Source organism: Nomascus leucogenys, chromosome 4, assembly GCF_006542625.1.
Source record: "Nomascus leucogenys isolate Asia chromosome 4, Asia_NLE_v1, whole genome shotgun sequence".
NCBI lineage: Eukaryota > Metazoa > Chordata > Mammalia > Primates > Hylobatidae > Nomascus > Nomascus leucogenys.
Window position 1 is genome coordinate 82,628,624 of NC_044384.1, and position 16,764 is coordinate 82,645,387.

Here is a 16,764-nt window from a genome sequence, read left to right on the forward strand (position 1 = left end):
TTTACAATTTGGCATGTTTTTGCAGTGGCTGGTACCGGTTGTTCCTTTCCATGTTTAATGCTTCCTTCAGGAGCTCTTTTAGGGCAGGCCTGGTGGTGACAAAATCTCTCAGTTTTGCTTGTGTGTAAAGGATTTTATTTCTCCTTCACTTATGAAGCTTAGTTTGGCTGGATATGAAATTCTGGGTTGAAAATTCTTTTCTTTAAGAATGTTGAATATTGGCCCCCACTCTCTTCTGGCTTGTAGAGTTTCGGCCAATAGATCTGCTGTTAGTCTGATGGGCTTCCCTTTGTGGGTAACTCAAGCTTTCTCTCTGGCTGCCCTTAACGTTTTTTCCTTCATTTCAACTTTGGTGAATCTGACAATTATGTGTCCTGGAGTTGCTCTTTTTAAGGAGTATCTTTGTGGCGTTCTCTGTATTTCCTGAATTTGAATGTTGGCCTGCCTTGCTAGGTTGGAGAAGTTCTCCTGGATAATATCCTGCAGAGTGTTTTCCAACTTGGTTCCATTCTCCCCGTCACTTTCAGATATGCCAATCAGATTTAGATTTGGTCTTTTCATATAGTCCCATATTTCTTGGAGACTTTGTTCATTTCTTTTTACTCTTTTTTCCCTAAACTTCTCTTCTTGCTTCATTTCATTCATTTGATCTTCAATCATTGATACCCTTTCTTCCAGTTGATCGAATCAGCTACTGAAGCTTGTGCATTCATCACGTAGTTCTCGTGCCATGGTTTTCAGCTCCATCAGGTCATTTAAAGACTTCTCTACACTGGTTATTCTAGTTAGCCATTCATCTAATCTTTTTTCAAGGGTTTTAGCTTCTTTGCGATGAGTTCGAACTTCTTCCTGTAGCTTGGAGTAGTTTGATCGTCTGAAGCCTTCTTCTCTCAACTCGTCAAAGTCATTCTCCATCCAGCTTTGTTCCATTGTTGGTGAGGAGCTGCATTCCTTTGGAGGGGGAGAGGTGTTCTGATTTTTAGAATTTTCAGCTTGTCTGCTCTGTTTTTTCCCCATCTTTGTGGTTTTATCTACCTTTGGTCTTTGATGATGGTGATGTACAGATGGGGTTTTGTTGTGGATGTCCTTTCTGTTTGTTAGTTTTCCTTCTAACAGTCAGAACCCCCAGCTGCAGGTCTATTGGAGTTCGCTGGAGGTCCACTCCAGACCCTGTTTGCCTGGGTATCAGCAGCAGAGGCTGCAGAACAGCGAATATTGCTGAACAGCAAATGTTGCTGCCTGATCATTCCTCTGGAAGCTTCATCTCAGAGGGGTATCTGGCCGTGTAAGGTGTCAGCCTGCCCCTACTGGGGGTGCCTCCCAGTTAGGCTACTCGTGGGTCAGGGACCCACTTGAGGAGGCAGTCTGTCCATTCTCAGATCTCAAAGTCTGTGCTGGGAGAACCACTACTCTCTTCAAAGCTGTCAGACAGGGACATTTAAGTCTGCAGAGGTTTCTGCTGCCTTTTGTTTGGCTATGCCCCACCCTCAGAGGTGGAGTCTACAGAGGCAGGCAGGCCTCCTTGAGCTGCAGTGGGCTCCACCCAGTTCGAGCTTCCCGGCTGCTTTGTTTACCTACTCAAACCTCAGCAATGGCAGGCACCTCTCCCCCAGCCTTGCTGCCGCCTTGCAGTTTGATCTCAGACTGCTGTGCTAGCAATGAGCAAGGCTCCATGGGCATAGGACCCTCTGAGCCAGGTGCGGGATATAATCTTCTGTTGTGCCGTTTGCTAAGACCACTGGAAAAGTGCAGTATTAGGGTGGGAGTGACCCAATTTTCCAGGTGCTGTCTGTCACAGCTTCCGTTGGCTAGGAAAGGGAATTCCCCGACCCCTTGCACTTCCTGGGTGAGACAATGCCTCGCCCTGCTTTGGCTCATGCTCGGTGGGCTGCACCCACTGTCCTGCAGCTGCTATCTGACAAGCCCCAGTGAGAAGAACCTGGTACCTCAGTTGGAAATGCAGAAATCACCCGTCTTCTGCGTCCCTCATGCTAGCAGCTGTAGACTGGAGCTGTTCCTATTTGGCCATCTTGGAACCGCCCATCTGCCACAAATTCTTAAACCAGCTGAGGTTAAATAATCTCAGTTAAGGCTGGGCATGGTGGCTTATGCCTGTAATCCCAGCACTTTGGGAGGCTGAGGCGGGGGATCACAAGGTCAGTAGTTTGAGACCAGCCTGGCCAATATGGTGAAACCCTGTCTCTACTAAAAATGTGAAAATGTGGTGGGTGCCTGTAATCCCAGCTACTTGGGAGGCTGAGTCAGAAGAATCGCTTGAAACTAGAAGGCAGAGGTTGCAGTGAGCCAAGATCATACCAGCCTGGGCAACAAGAGCAAAACTCCATCTTAAAAAAAAATCTGAGCTAAATAATCTGGGCTTTTGTCAGGGCAGGGGATTTCCAAGGTGATTCACACCCAAGCCACTGGTCATCAGGCTTTGCTTCCTTCTTTGTAGTTAAACTTAACTTGTTATATCAACTAGATTTTTGGATTTTATAGCCTGGAACCTCCCCCAGGGATGCACTTTTAGAATCCCCTGTGGTGGTGTCCTATCACTATGATTATGCAAAACTGATCTGTTAGTATTATTAAAAACTTTTGTTTGCCTTATTAGGATCTTTTTATATTTAGTAGTGCCATGTGGAAGTTTCATCTCCTAGGAGATACATGATGAAGTTTGGGTAGTTAGTTCTATTCTTTTTTTTAACATAACTGATGAATCACTTTGCAATACACTGTTGACACCTACTGCTCGCACTTGGCCGTTTTGTTTGACCACCTATGCTGGTTCACTGTTGAATAAATTACTTGATTTATAATTGATGCTGATTAGTCCCTCCTGTTCTTCATATGCCTCCTACTCTTTCCAGGCTATTTGGCTTATACCCTTCTTTACATACACAAATGGAATTCAATGCATATTAATTACTTATAGACAGACATATATTTACTAGAAGAAACAAAAAGTCCAGGTATATAAATATTCTTCTACTTAAGAAAATAATAACCAAAATCAGAGTGGAATTGGATGAAATGGAGATGAGAAAAACCATACATAAGATAATTGAAATCAAAAGTTGGTTTTTTGAAAAAATAAGATTGATAGACTAGCCAGACTAATAAAAAAGAGAGAAGATCCCCAAAAACAGAATCATAAATGACAAAGGGAGCATTACCACTGGCCCCACAGAAATGCAAAAACCCTCAGAGACTATTGTAAATACCTCAATGCATACAATTAGAAAACCTAGAAGAAATGGATAAATTCCTGAAAACATACAACCGCTCTAAATTGAACCTGGAAGAAATGAAAACCTTGAGGAAACCAATAACAAGTTCTGAAACGGAATCAATAATAAAAGAAACCTACCAACAAGACAAAAGCCCTGGACCAGACGAATTCACAGCCGAATTCTACCAGATGTATAAAGAAGAGCTGGAACCATTCCTACTGAAACTATTCCAAAAAATCAAGGAGAAGGGACTTGTCTTTAACTCCTTCTGTGAAGCCAGCATCATTCTGATACCAAAATCTGGCAGAGACACAATGGAAAAAGAAAACTTCAGGCCAATATCCCTGATGGACATAGATGCAAAAATTATCAGCAAAACATTAACAAACCAAATCCAGCAACATATCAAAAAGCTAATCCACCATGATTAAGTAGACTTTATTCCTGGAATGCAAGGTTGCTTCAACATATGCAAATCAATAAATGTGACTCATCATATAAACAGAACTAAAAACAAAAACCACATGATTATCTCAATAGCTGCAGAAGAGGCCTTTGATATAATTCAACATTACTTCATATTAAAAATCCTCAACAAACTAAGCATCAAAGGAACATACATCAAAATAATAAGAGCCACCACTGAAAAGCCCACAGCCAATATCATACAGAATGGGCAAAAGCTGGAAGCATTCCTCTTGAGAACCAGAGTAAGACAAGGATGCCCATTCTCACCACTCCTATTAAACATAGTAGAGAGGTCTTGGCCAGGGCAATCAGGCAAGAGAAAATCGGGCATCCGCACAGGAAGAGAAGAAGTCAAATGACCTCTCTTCACAGATGATATGATTATACACCTAGAAGTCTCCATAGTCTCTGCCCAAAGGCTCCTAGATCTGATAAACAGCTTCAGCAAAAATCAATGAATGAAAATCAGTAGCATTTCTGTCTTTTTTTTTTTTTTTTTTTTTGAGACAGAGTCTCGCTCTGTCACCCAGGCTGCTGGAGTGCAGTGGCGCAATCTCAGCTCGCTACAACCTCTGCCTCTGGGATTCTAAGCAATTATCCTGCCTCAGCCTCCTGAGTAGCTGGGACTACAGATGCGTTCCACCATGCCCAGCTAATTTTTTGTATTTTTAGTAGAGATGGGGTTTCACTGCGTTGGCCAGGATGGTTTCGATCCCCTGACCTCGTGAACCACCCGTCTCGGCCTCCCAAATTGCTGGGGTCATAGGCGTGAGCCACCGCACTGGGCCTGAAAATCAGTAGCATTTCTATATACCAGTAACAGCCAAACTGAGAGCCAAATCAAGAACACAATCTCATTTATAGTAGCCACAAAAAGAATAAAATACCTAGGAATACAGCTAACCAGGGAGGTGGAAGATCTCTACAACCAGAATTACAAAATGCTGCTCAAAGAAATCAGAGATGACACAAACAAAAATGGGAAAACTATTCCATGCTTATGGCTAGGAAGAATCATTACTGTTAAAATGGCCATCCTGTTGAAAGCAATTTACAGACCCAATGCTATTACTATCAAATTACCGAAGACATTTTTTTCCACAGAATTAGAACAAAGTGTTCTAAAATGCATTTGGAATTAAAAAAGAGCTTGAATAGCCAAAGAAATCCTAAGCAAAAAGAACAAAGCTGGAGGCATCACACTACTCAACTTCAAGTTATACTACAAGGCTACAGTAGCCAAAAACATAGTACTGGTACAAAAACAGATACAAAGGCCAATGGAACAGGGCAAGAACTCAGAAATGAAGCCATACACCTGCAGCCACCTGATCTTTGACAAAGTCAACAAAAGCAAAGGGGAAAGGGCTCCCTGTTCAATAAATGGTGCTGGGATAACTGGCTAGCCATAGGCAGAAGATTGAAACTGGACCCCTACCTTTCATCATATACAAAAATCAACTCAGGTTGGATTAAAACTTAAGCATAAAACCTAAAACTATAAAAACTGTAGAAGAGAACCTAGGAAATACAATTCTGGACATTGGCTCTGGCAAAGACTTCATAATAAAGACTCCAAAAGCAATTGCCACAAAACCAACAATTGACAAGAGGGATCTAATTAAACGAAAGAACTTCTGCACAGAAGACATTATCAAGAGATCAAATAGACAACCTAGAGAATGGGAGAAAATGTTTATAAACCATACATCTGACAGAGGCCTAACATCCAGAATCTATAGGGAACTTAAGCAAATCAACAAGCAAAAAACAAACAACCCCCCATTTAAAAATGGGCAAAGGACATGAATAGATACTTCTCAAAAGAAGACATATGGATGGCCAACAAGCATATGAAAAAATGCTCAGTATCACTAATCATCAGGGAAATGTAAGTCAAAACCACAATGGGATGCCATTTCACACCAGTCAGAATGGTTATTATTAAAAAGTCAGAAAATAACAGATGTTGATGAGGTTGTAGAGAAAAGGGAAAACCTATACATGGCGGAAATGTAAATTAGTTCAGCCACTGTAGAAAGCAGTCTGGAGATTTCTCAAATAACTTAAAAGATGCTACCACTTGACCCTGCAATCCCATTACTGGATATATACCCAAAGGAATATAAATCTTTCTATCATAAAGACACATGCATGTGCATGTTTATCACAGCACTGTTCACAGTAGCAAAGATATGGAATCAACCTAGATGCCCATCAGTGGTGGACTGGATAAAGAAAATGTGGTACATATACACCATGGAATACTATGCAGCCATAAAAAAGAATGAAATCATGTTTTTTGTAGCAACATGGTTGGAGCTGAAGGCCATTGTCCTAAGCAAATTAACACAGGAACAGAAAACCAAATACTGCATATTCTCACTTATAAGCGGGAGCTACACATTGAGTACATATGGACACAAAGAAGGGAATAATAGATTCTGGGGCCTGCTTGAAGGTGGAGAGTGGGAGGAGGGTGAGGATTAAAAAACTATGGGGTATTATGCTGATTACCTGGGTGACAAAATTATCTGTACACCAAACCCCTGCAACATTCAATTTACTCATGTAACAAACCTGCACATATACTCCTTGAACTTAAAAATTCAGTTCTCACTGACACCTGTCACCATGACTCTATGTTAGATACACTGCCTGGACTCACCATGTGTGAATGCATCTCAGTCCACACGTGGCAGGCAGGTGTCTAGATGGGCAATGCCTGCTGGGAGCTCTACTGCCTGAAACATGGGACTCAGCTTGATGGACAGATGCCCAGTGACAAGGTCATTGGTGGAGAGGATGACTTCTTCACCACCTTCTTCTGTGAAACCGGTGCTGGAAAACATGTGCCCCAGCCAGATTTTGTGGATCTGGATCCTGTGGTCATTGATGAGATCTGATGCCCCAAACTGACAGCTCTTCCACCCACAGCAACTCATTACTGGGACAGAGGATGCTGCCAACAACTATGCCTGTAGTCACTATACTACAGGTCAGGGGATCACTGACCTGGGGATGGACCAGATCTGCAAGCTTCTGACCACTGCACAGAACCTCAGGACTTCCTGGTGTTCCACAGCTTTGTTGGGGGCACTGGCTCTGGCTTCACCTCACTCCACATGGAGCAGCTCTCTGTTGACTATGGCAAGAAATCCAAGCTGGAATTCTTTATCTACTCAGTCCCCATAGCTGTCTATAATTGTGGTCCAGCTCTAAAATTTCATCCTGATCACTCACACTACCCTGGAGCACTCAGACTGTGCCTTCATGGTGGACAATGAAGCCATCTCTGACATTTGCCGCTGCAACCTGGACATCGAGCACCCAACCTCAACCAACCTCAACTGCCTCATTACCAAATCATCTCCTCTATCACATCTTCTCTGCACTTTGATGGGCCCCTCAATGTGGACCTGATGAAGTTCCAGACCCACGTCACACCTTACCCTCACATCCACTTCCCCCTGGCCACCTATTCACTCATCATCTCTGTGGAGAAGGTATACCATGAACAGCTGTCAGTGGCCAAGATCCCCAATGCCTGCTTCGAGCTTACCAACCAGATGGTGAAGTGTGACCCCCGGCATGGCAAGTACATGGGCTGCTGCCTGCTGTACCATGGAGATGTGATGTTCAAGGATGTTTATACTGCCATTGCTACCATCAAGACCAAATGTAGCATTCAGTTTGTGGACTGGTTCCCCAAGGGCTTCAAGGTTGGTATCAACTACCAGCAGCCCACTGTGGTTCCTGGTGGTGACCTGGCCAAGGTGCAGCATGCCATGTGCATGCTGAGCAACACAATCACTATCGCTGAGGCCTGGGCCTGCCTGGGCCACAAGTTCAACCTGATGTATGCCAAGAGGGCGTTTGTGCACTGGGATGTGGGCAAGGGCATGGAGGAGGGAGAGTTCCCTGAGGCCCCAGAGGATATGGGTGCCCTGGAGAAGGATTATGAGAAAGTAGGCATCAATTTATATGAGGACAAGGGTAAGGGAGACTAGAACAACTGCCTGGAGCCTATTTACTATGTTTATTGCAAGACTTTAGGAATAAGCAGTCTCCTTGCATGATTAAGAAAATAAAATAAAAGTTCAAAGAAAAAAAATCTTCTGCTTGTTTTAAATCAATAAAAATTAATCATTCACCTATAATTTTGGTATTTGTAACCCCTTTTTGCATACTTTGTATTAACTTTTCTCTTTTGAATGTTATTATGAATTATTGGAATTTCACTTACTCAACTATTTCAATTAACCATTCTTCCCCTCTATTCTTTCCATCCCTTCCATCTTTATGTTTCTCCTTGAAACGAAGTCCTTTCTTTTTTAATTTACTCTTTTTAATTAATTAATTAATGTATTTTTTAACTTTTAGGTTTGGGGGTACATGTGAAGGTTTGTTACATAGGTAAACATGTGTCATGTGGGTTTGCTGTAGATATTATTTCATCACCCTGGTATTAAGCCTAGTACCCAATAACTAGTTATCTTTTCTGCTCCTCCCCCTCCTTCTACTCCCGCCCTCAAGTAGACCCCGGTGTCTGTTGTTTTCTTCTTTGTGTTCATAAGTTGTTGTCATTTAGCTCCCACTTATAAGTGAGAATATGTGGTATTTGGTTTTCTGTTCCTGCATTAGCTTGCTAAGGATAATAGCTTCTGGCTCCATTCATGTTGCTGCAAAAGACGTCATCTCATTCTTTTTTATGGCTGCATAGTATTCCATGGTGTATATGTACCACATTTTCTTTATCTAATCTGTCATTGATTGGCATTTAGGCTGATTTCTTTGCTATTGTGAATAGTGCTGCAATGAACATTTGTGTACATGTGAAATGTGGAATATTGCACAGGGGTATGTGAAATTCCAATAATTCATGGTCTTTATGGTATAATGATTTATATTCCTCTGGGTATATACCCAATAATGGGATTGATAGGTTGAATGGTAATTCTGCTTTTAGCTTTTTGAGGAATCACCATACTGCTTTCCACAATGTTTGAACTAATTTACACTCCCACCAACAGTATATAAGTGTTCCATTTTCTCCTGAGTCTTGCCAGCATCTGTTATTTTTTGACTTTTTAGTAATAGCCATTCTGACTAGTGTGAGATGGTATCTCACTGTGGTTTTGATTTGCATTTCTCTAATGATCAGGTATACTGAGCTTTTTTCATATGCTTCTTGGCTGTACTTCTTTTGAGAAGTGTCTGTTCATGTCCTTTGCCCACTTTTTAATGGGGTTGTTTGTTTTTCTCTTGTAAATTTTTTTAAGTTCCTTATAGATGATGGATATTAGACATTTGTCAGATGCATAGTTTGCAAAATTTTTCTCCCATCCTGTAGGCTGTCTGTTTACTCTGTTGAGAGTTTCTTTTGCTGTGCAGGAGCTCTTTGGTTTAATTAGATCCCACTTGTCAATTTTTGCTTTTGTTGTGATTGATTTTGTTGTCTGTGTCATGAAATATTTACCAGTTCCTATGTCCAGGTTGGTATTGCCTAGGTTGTCTTCCAGAGTTTTTATAGTTTTAGGTTTTACATTTAAGTCTTTAATCCATTTTGAGTTGATTTTTGTGTATAGTGAAAGGAAGGGGTCCAGCTTCAGTCTTCTGCATATGGCTAGACAGTTATCCCAGCATCATTTACTGAATAGGGAGTCTTTCCCACATTGCTTGTTTTTGTCAGCTTTGTTGAAGATCAGATGCTCATAGATGTGTGGCCTTATTTGTGGGCTTTCTATTTTGTTCCATTGGTCTATGTGCCTATTTTTGTACCAGTACCATGCTGTTTTGGTTACTGTAGTCTTGTAGTATAGTTTGAAGTTGGGTAACATGATGCCTCCAGCTTTGTTCTTTTTCCTTAGGATTACCTTGGCTATTCAGGCTCTTTTTTTGGTTCCATATGAATTTGAAAATAGTTTCTTCTAGTTCTGTGGAGAATGTCATTGGTAGTTTGATAGGAATAGCATTTAATCTGTAAATTGCTTTGGGCAGTATAGCCATTTTAATAGTATTGATTCTTCCTATGAGCAGGGGATTTTTTTTAAGGGCCAAATGTCCCACGTTTATTTACACATGAAATGTGTTTCATACAGTTTATGATGGACGGAGTGCATAACACCTGACAGCAGCAAGACCTTTCGAGGAACCGAATGTTGACTACGGTATATCATGCAAGTATCTATATATACACAAAATAATTCCTTTCCTTAAAAAAAAGTACAAAACATCTTCAGGGATAAATACATGATATAAAATGCAAAAGAAAACACAAAACCAAAAAATAGAACTCTCTCAGAGAACTATAAATGGAAGGGACAAAAGAGTACCTCTGCTGCATTTTAATAAAGCAGAACTACCGATGTTAAATATACTTCTTGAAATGGCTGAACTAAACCCGGGTGGTTCAGTGCTTAAGGTAATGGCCAATTGCAATACACAGGTGGATGCATTGATAAGTCGGTGGTTTAAGTTGTGCATCCCGACTCTAAGTACCAGAACGTTTGGCAGTAGCACCCAGAACAGGAAACGCCAACTCTTTTGACAGCAAAGGGTTAAGTTAACTGATTTTTTTATCTGTCAAGAGTGAGAGAAATACTTGATATTCTTAGTTGTGTTTCTGTAATAGTTAATAAATTACATGACAAAAACCTGACTGCATAAATCTATTGGTCTAACTACGTATTTGTAACTTTTATAGTAGTCCAGCCCTTTCGTTACTTTCCCTCCTTGTGCTCTTAAAGCCAGCCTTGCAGATCTGCCCAGAAAACAAGTCCCATTTTTTTCTTTAGAATAGCCTTCCCCATTCTTCAAAATCGAACTGAGGAAATCAGCATTCCTTATTAGATTCCTGGCTTCAGTTTTTATCCATGGCTGGGAAAGGAGCGACCTGCAAGGTGAGCAGGGGATGTTTTGCCATTTGTTTGTGTCTTCTTTGATTTCTTCAAGCAGTGTTTTGTAATTCTCATTGTAGAGATCTTTACCTCCCTGGTTAGCTGTATTCCTAGGTATTTTATTCTTTTTGTGGCAATTGTGAATGGGATTGCCTTTCTGATTTGGCTTTCAGTTTGGCTGTTGTTGGTGTATAGGAAAGCTAGTGATTTTTGTACATTGATTTTGTAGCCTGCAACTTTGCTGAGGTCGTTTATCAGGTGAAGGAGCTTTTTGTCCAAGACTACGGTTTTCTAGATATAGAATCATGTTGTCTGCAAACAGAGATAGTTTGACTCCCTCTCTTCTTATTTGGATGGACTTTATTGCTTTCTCTTGCTTGATTGCTCTGGCTAGGACTTCTAATACTATGTAGAATAGAAATGGTGAAAGAGAGCTTCCTTGTCTTGTGCTGGTTTTCAAGGGGAATGTGAAGCTAAATTATTTCAACACTGCACAAAAGAGCCTCTTTAAACTGGTTTCTTGGTCCTTTAAGAATCATTCAATTTTAATGCAGTCTATCGTTGTTGGACATTTGGGTTGGTTCCAAGTCTTTGCTATTGTGAATAGTGCCGCAATAAACATACGTGTGCATGTGTCTTTATAGCAGCATGATTTATAGTCCTTTGGGTATATACCCAGTAATGGGATGGCTGGGTCAAACGGTATTTCTAGTTCTAGATCCCTGAGGAATCGCCACACTGACTTCCACAATGTTTGTCTCAGTAAACTATCGCAAGGACAAAAAACCAAACACCGCATGTTCTCACTCATAGGTGGGAATTGAACAATGAGAACTCATGGACACAGGAAGGGGAACATCACACTCCGGGGACTGTTGTGGGGTCAGGGGACTGGGGAGGGACAGCATTAGGAGGTATACCTAATGCTAAATGACGAGTTAATGGGTGCAGCAAACCAACACGGCACATGGATACATATGTAACAAACCTGCACATTGTGCACATGTACCCTAAAACCTAAAGTATAATAATTAAAAAAAAAAGAAGTATTATTATAACTTACAGAAAAAAAAGAATCATTCAATTTTAACAGCATCATTGCTTTCTGGAAATATTAAGTTTATGTTGGATCTTTTTCTGTTTCCAAAGTTTAGGTGAACTTCCTCCAATAAGCCCTGGTTCCTTCTGTGGTGAGCAGTATTCATGATTAAAATCTGGGCTTAGGGAGTAGCAAAAATATTTGTGGTAGAGAAAAGTTCTGCTGCTATTGGGCTACTTTTAGTGATCAAACTGGAAAAGATATTTCTTTTTTTAAGGTTAGGAACTCACATAGTGTTTATCTTTTGTAACATGCTCTCAAAGAGGTCAATTGTTCAAAATATTAGAGGGCTTCTTCAATTTTCTAAAAGACATCTCTTAATCCTTCCTATTGAAAATATTGTCTTGAAAGTCCTAATGGTTCCTCATGCAGGCTGCATAAAGGAACCAGGGCTTTATTTCTTTCTCTTGCTTGATTGCTCTGGCTAGGACTTCTAATACTATGTAGAATAGAAATGGTGAAAGAGAGCTTCCTTGTCTTGTGCCAGTTTTCAAGGGGAATGTGGAGCTAAATTATTTCAACATTGCACAAAATAGCCACTGCTTCATAAGGCTCAAGTCATAAACCTTGGCAGTGTTCATGTGGTGGTAAGTCTGCAGATGTACGGAATGCAAGAGTGGTGGAGGCTTGGCAGCTTCCACCTGGATTTCAGAGGATGTATGGCAAAGCCTGGGTGCCCAGGCAGAAGCCTGCTACAGGGGTAGAGTCCCCACAGAAAGCCTCTACTAGGGCAGTGCCAAGGGAGAATGAGGGATTGGAGTCCTCACAGAGTCACTACTGGGGCACTGCTTACTGGACCTGTGGGAAAGGTGCTGCTCCCCTCCAGACCCCAGAATTGTAGAGCCACTGACAGTGTGCACTCTTGAAGCGGCACACATTTTATTGCAACTGGTGAGAGCAGACACAGGGGATGTGCCCGGCAAAACCACAGGGGTGGAGCTGCCCAAGGCCTTGGGAGCTTACCATTTGCACCTGTGTGCCCAGGATGAGGGACATGGAGTCAAAAATTATTTGGGAGTTTTAAGACTTAATGTCTTCTCTTCTTGGTTTCGGACTTGGGTGGGGCCTGTTAACCCTTTCTTTTGGCCAACTTTTCCCTTTTGAAATGGGAGTGTTTATCCAATGCCTGTACCACCATTGTATTGTGGAATAACTCATTTTTTGATTTTACAGGCTCACGGCTATAAGGAGCTTGACTTGAGTCTCAGATGAGACTTTGAACTTTGGAATTTTGAGTTGCTGTTGGAATGAGTTAAGATTTTGGGGGACTATTGGAAAAGAATAATTGTACTTTGCAATGTCAGAAGGACATGAGATTTGGGGAGCCAGCAGCAGAACGACATAGTTTGGATGGTTGTCCCTTCCAAATCTCATGTTGAAATATGATCCTCATTGTTGAAGGTGGGGCCTAGTAGGAAGTGTTTGGGTCATGGAGGTGGATCCTCCATGAATGTCTTGGTGCCATCTTCATGGGTAATGAGTAAGTTCTCACTGTACTGGTTCACGTGAGAGCTGAGTGCTAAAATGATCCTGGCACCTTCTCCCCTCTCTCTTGCCATGTGACATGCCTCTCCCCCTTCATCTTCCACTATGATTGTAGACTTCTTGAGGCCCTCACCAGCGGAAGGTGATGGCAGTATGATTCTTGTACAGTTGGCAAAACTGTGAGCCAAAATAAACCTCTTTTCTTTATAAATTACCCAACCTCAGATATTCCTTTATAGAAAGGCAAAATGAACTAATATATCTGATAATTAGTGATGTTGAGCATTTTTAATATGTTTGTTGGTCACTTGTATGCCTTCTTTTGAAAAATATCTGTTTTTGCCCTTTGTCTACTTTTTAATGGGGGCTATTTATTAGATTGTGGATATTAACCCTTTGTCAGATGCATAATTTGCAAATATTTATTCCTATTCTGTAGTTGTCTTGTTTACTCAGTTGATTTTTTCCTTTGCTGTGCAGTAGTATTTTTTTGTTTAATTAAGTCTCATTTGTCTATTTTTGTTTTTGTTGCAGTTGCTTTTGAAGACTTGGTCATAAATTCTTTTCCTAGGCTATGTATGGAAAAATTTTTCTTAGGTTTTCTTCTAAGAGTTTTATAGTTTCAGATCTTACATTTAGGTCTCTAATCCATCTTGAGTTAATTTATGTATATGGTGAAAAGTATTGGTTCAGTTTCATTCTTCTGTATATGCTATCCAATTTTCCCAGCACCATTTATTGAATAGGATGTCCTTTCCCCCAATGTATATTTTTGCTGACTTTGTCAAAGATCAATTGATTGTAAGTACGTGGCATATTTCTGGGTTTTTCATTCTGTTACATTGATCTATGTGCCTATTTTTTGTACCAGTGCTATCCTGTTTTGGTTACTATAGCATTGTAGTATAATTTGAAGTCAGGTAATGTGATGCCTCCAGCGTTATTCTTTTTGCTTAGGATTTCTTTGGCTATTTGGGCTCCTTTTTGGTTCCATATGAATTTTAGGATTGTTGGTAGAAAATGACATTGGTAATTTGATAGATATTAGATTGAATCTCTAGGTTGCTTTGGGCAGTATAATCATTTTAACAATATTGGTTCTTCTAATCCATGAGCATGGGATATTTTTCAATTTGCTTGTGTTGTGTATGACTTCTTTCATCAGTGCTTTGCTGTTCTCCTTGCAGAGATCTTTCACCTCCTTGTTTAAATATGCTCCTAGGTATTTTTTGCAGCTATTGTAAATGAGATTGCTTTCATGATTTGGTCTTCAGCTAGATCATTATTGGTGTATAGAAATTCTACTGATTTCTGCACATTAATTTTGTGCCCTGAAACTTTACTGAATTTATCAAAGCTGAGAGTTTTTTTTGGTGAAGTCTTTAAGGTTTTCTAGATATAAGATCCTATAGTCAGGGAGCAGGGATAATTTGACTTCTTCTTTTCCATTTGGATGACTTTTATTGTTTTTTCTCTTGCCTGAGTTCTCTGGTGAGGATTTCTAGTACTATGGTGAATAGGAATGGTGAGAGTGGACATCCTTGTCTTGTTCCAGTTCTTAGAGGGACTACTTTAAACTTTTCCCCATTAAGAATGAGTTGCCCTACTGCAGGAAAAAGATAGGCACTGAAAAAAAAATGAGTTGCCTGTGGGTTTGTCATATATTGCCTTTATTATGTTGAAGAATATTCCTTCTATGGCTAGTTTGTTGAGGATTTTTACTATAAAGGGATGCTAAATTTTATGGAATTTTTTTTTGCATCTATTGAGATGACCATTTGGTTTTGTCCTTAATGCTGTTTATGTGATGTATCACATTTATTGATTTGTGTATATTGAATCATTCTTGCATCCCTGGGAAAACCTCACCTGACCAGGGTGTATTATCTTTTGGATGTGCTGTGGGATTTGATTTGATAGTATTTTGTTGAGGATTTTTGCATCCTATGTTCATCAGGGATATTGGGCTGTAGTTTTCTTGTTTTGTTGTCCTTGTCTGGTTTTGGTACCAGTATGATACTGGCTTCATAGAATGACTTAGGGAGAATTCCCTCTTCCTCAATTTTTTGGAGTAGTTTCAGGAGAATTGGCATTAGTTCTTTGTATGTTTGGCAGATTTGGCTGTGAATCTATCTGGCCCAGGGCTTTTTATTTTCCCCTTTTGGAGATTTTTCTTTATTATTGGTTCAGTCTTGCTACTTATTATTGATTTGTTCAGAAGTTTTATTTCTTCCTGGTTCAATCTCAGGAGGCTGTATGTTTCCAGGAATTTATTCATTTTCTGTATGTCTTCTAGTTTATGAGCACATAGTTGTTGATAATAGTCTCTGATAGTCTTATTTTCTTCTGCTAACTTTAAATTTTATTTGATCTCGGTTTTTCTAGTTGCTTGAGTTGTGAAAGTAGGTTGTTAATTTGTGATCTTTCTACTTTTTTGATGTAGGGATTTAATGCTACAAACTTCCCTTTTAGCACTGCTTTTGCTATATTTCACAGGTTTTCGTATGTTGTGTTTTCATTTTCATTTATTTAAAAGAATTTAATTTTCTTCTTAATTTCTTCGTTAATTCAGTGATAATTCAGGAGCATGCTGTTTAATTTCCATGTATTTGTATAGTTTTTGAAGTTCCTCTTGGCATTGTCTCCTAGCTTTATTCCACTGTGGTCTGAGAAGGTACTTGATATGATTTTGATTTTTCAAAATTTATTTGTTTGTTTGTTTTAGAGATGGGGGTCTCACTCTGTTGCCCAGGCTAGAGTGCAGTTGCACATTCATAGCTCACAGCAGCCTTAAACTCCTGGGCTCAAGCAGCCCTCCTGCCTCAGCCTCCTGAGTAACCAAAGGAATATAAATTATTCTATTATAAAGATACATGCATGCGTATGTTCACTGCAGCACTATTCACAATAGCAAAGACATGGAATCAACTCAAATGCCCATCAATGATAGACTGGATAAAGAAAATGTGGTACATATACACCACAGAAAACTATGAGCCCATAGAAAGGAATGAGATCATATCCTTTGCAGGGACATGGATGAAGCTGGGGGCCATTATTCATTGAAAATGAACATACAGGCTTCAGGCATATGCCACCATGCCTGGCTATTTAAAAATAATTTTTTTTTTGTAGAGATGGGGCCTCACTATGTTGCCCAGGTTGGTCTCTAACTCCTGACTTCAAGCAGTCCTGCCTTGGTCTCCCAAAGTGCTGAGATTATAGGCATGAACCACTCTGCCTGGCCTAAACATTTGTTAAAACTTGTTTTTTGGTCTCACATGTGGCCTATCTTGGAGGATGTTCTATGTTCTGATAAAAAGAATGTATATTCTGTAGTTGTTTGGTAGAATGTTCTGTAAATGTCTGTTAAGTTCATTTGGTCTAAAGTCCAATTTAAGTCTAATGTTTCTTTATTAATTTTTGTCTCAATGATCTGTCTAGTGCTGTTAGTAGGATGTTGAAGTCCCCCACAATTATTGCATTGCTGTCTGTTTCTTTCTTTAGGTCTAGTAACATTTTGTTTTGTGAATTTGGGTGCCCTGATGTTGGGTGCATGTATATTTGAAAGTATTATATC

At 40.1% G+C, this 16,764-nt stretch overlaps 1 pseudogene; it reads left to right on the forward strand.

Annotated features, from left to right (window-relative positions):
* The first annotated feature begins 6,370 nt into the window (after positions 1–6,370).
* On the forward strand, positions 6,371–7,711 carry LOC100589108 (annotated as a pseudogene).
* The last annotated feature ends 9,053 nt before the right edge of the window (positions 7,712–16,764 follow it).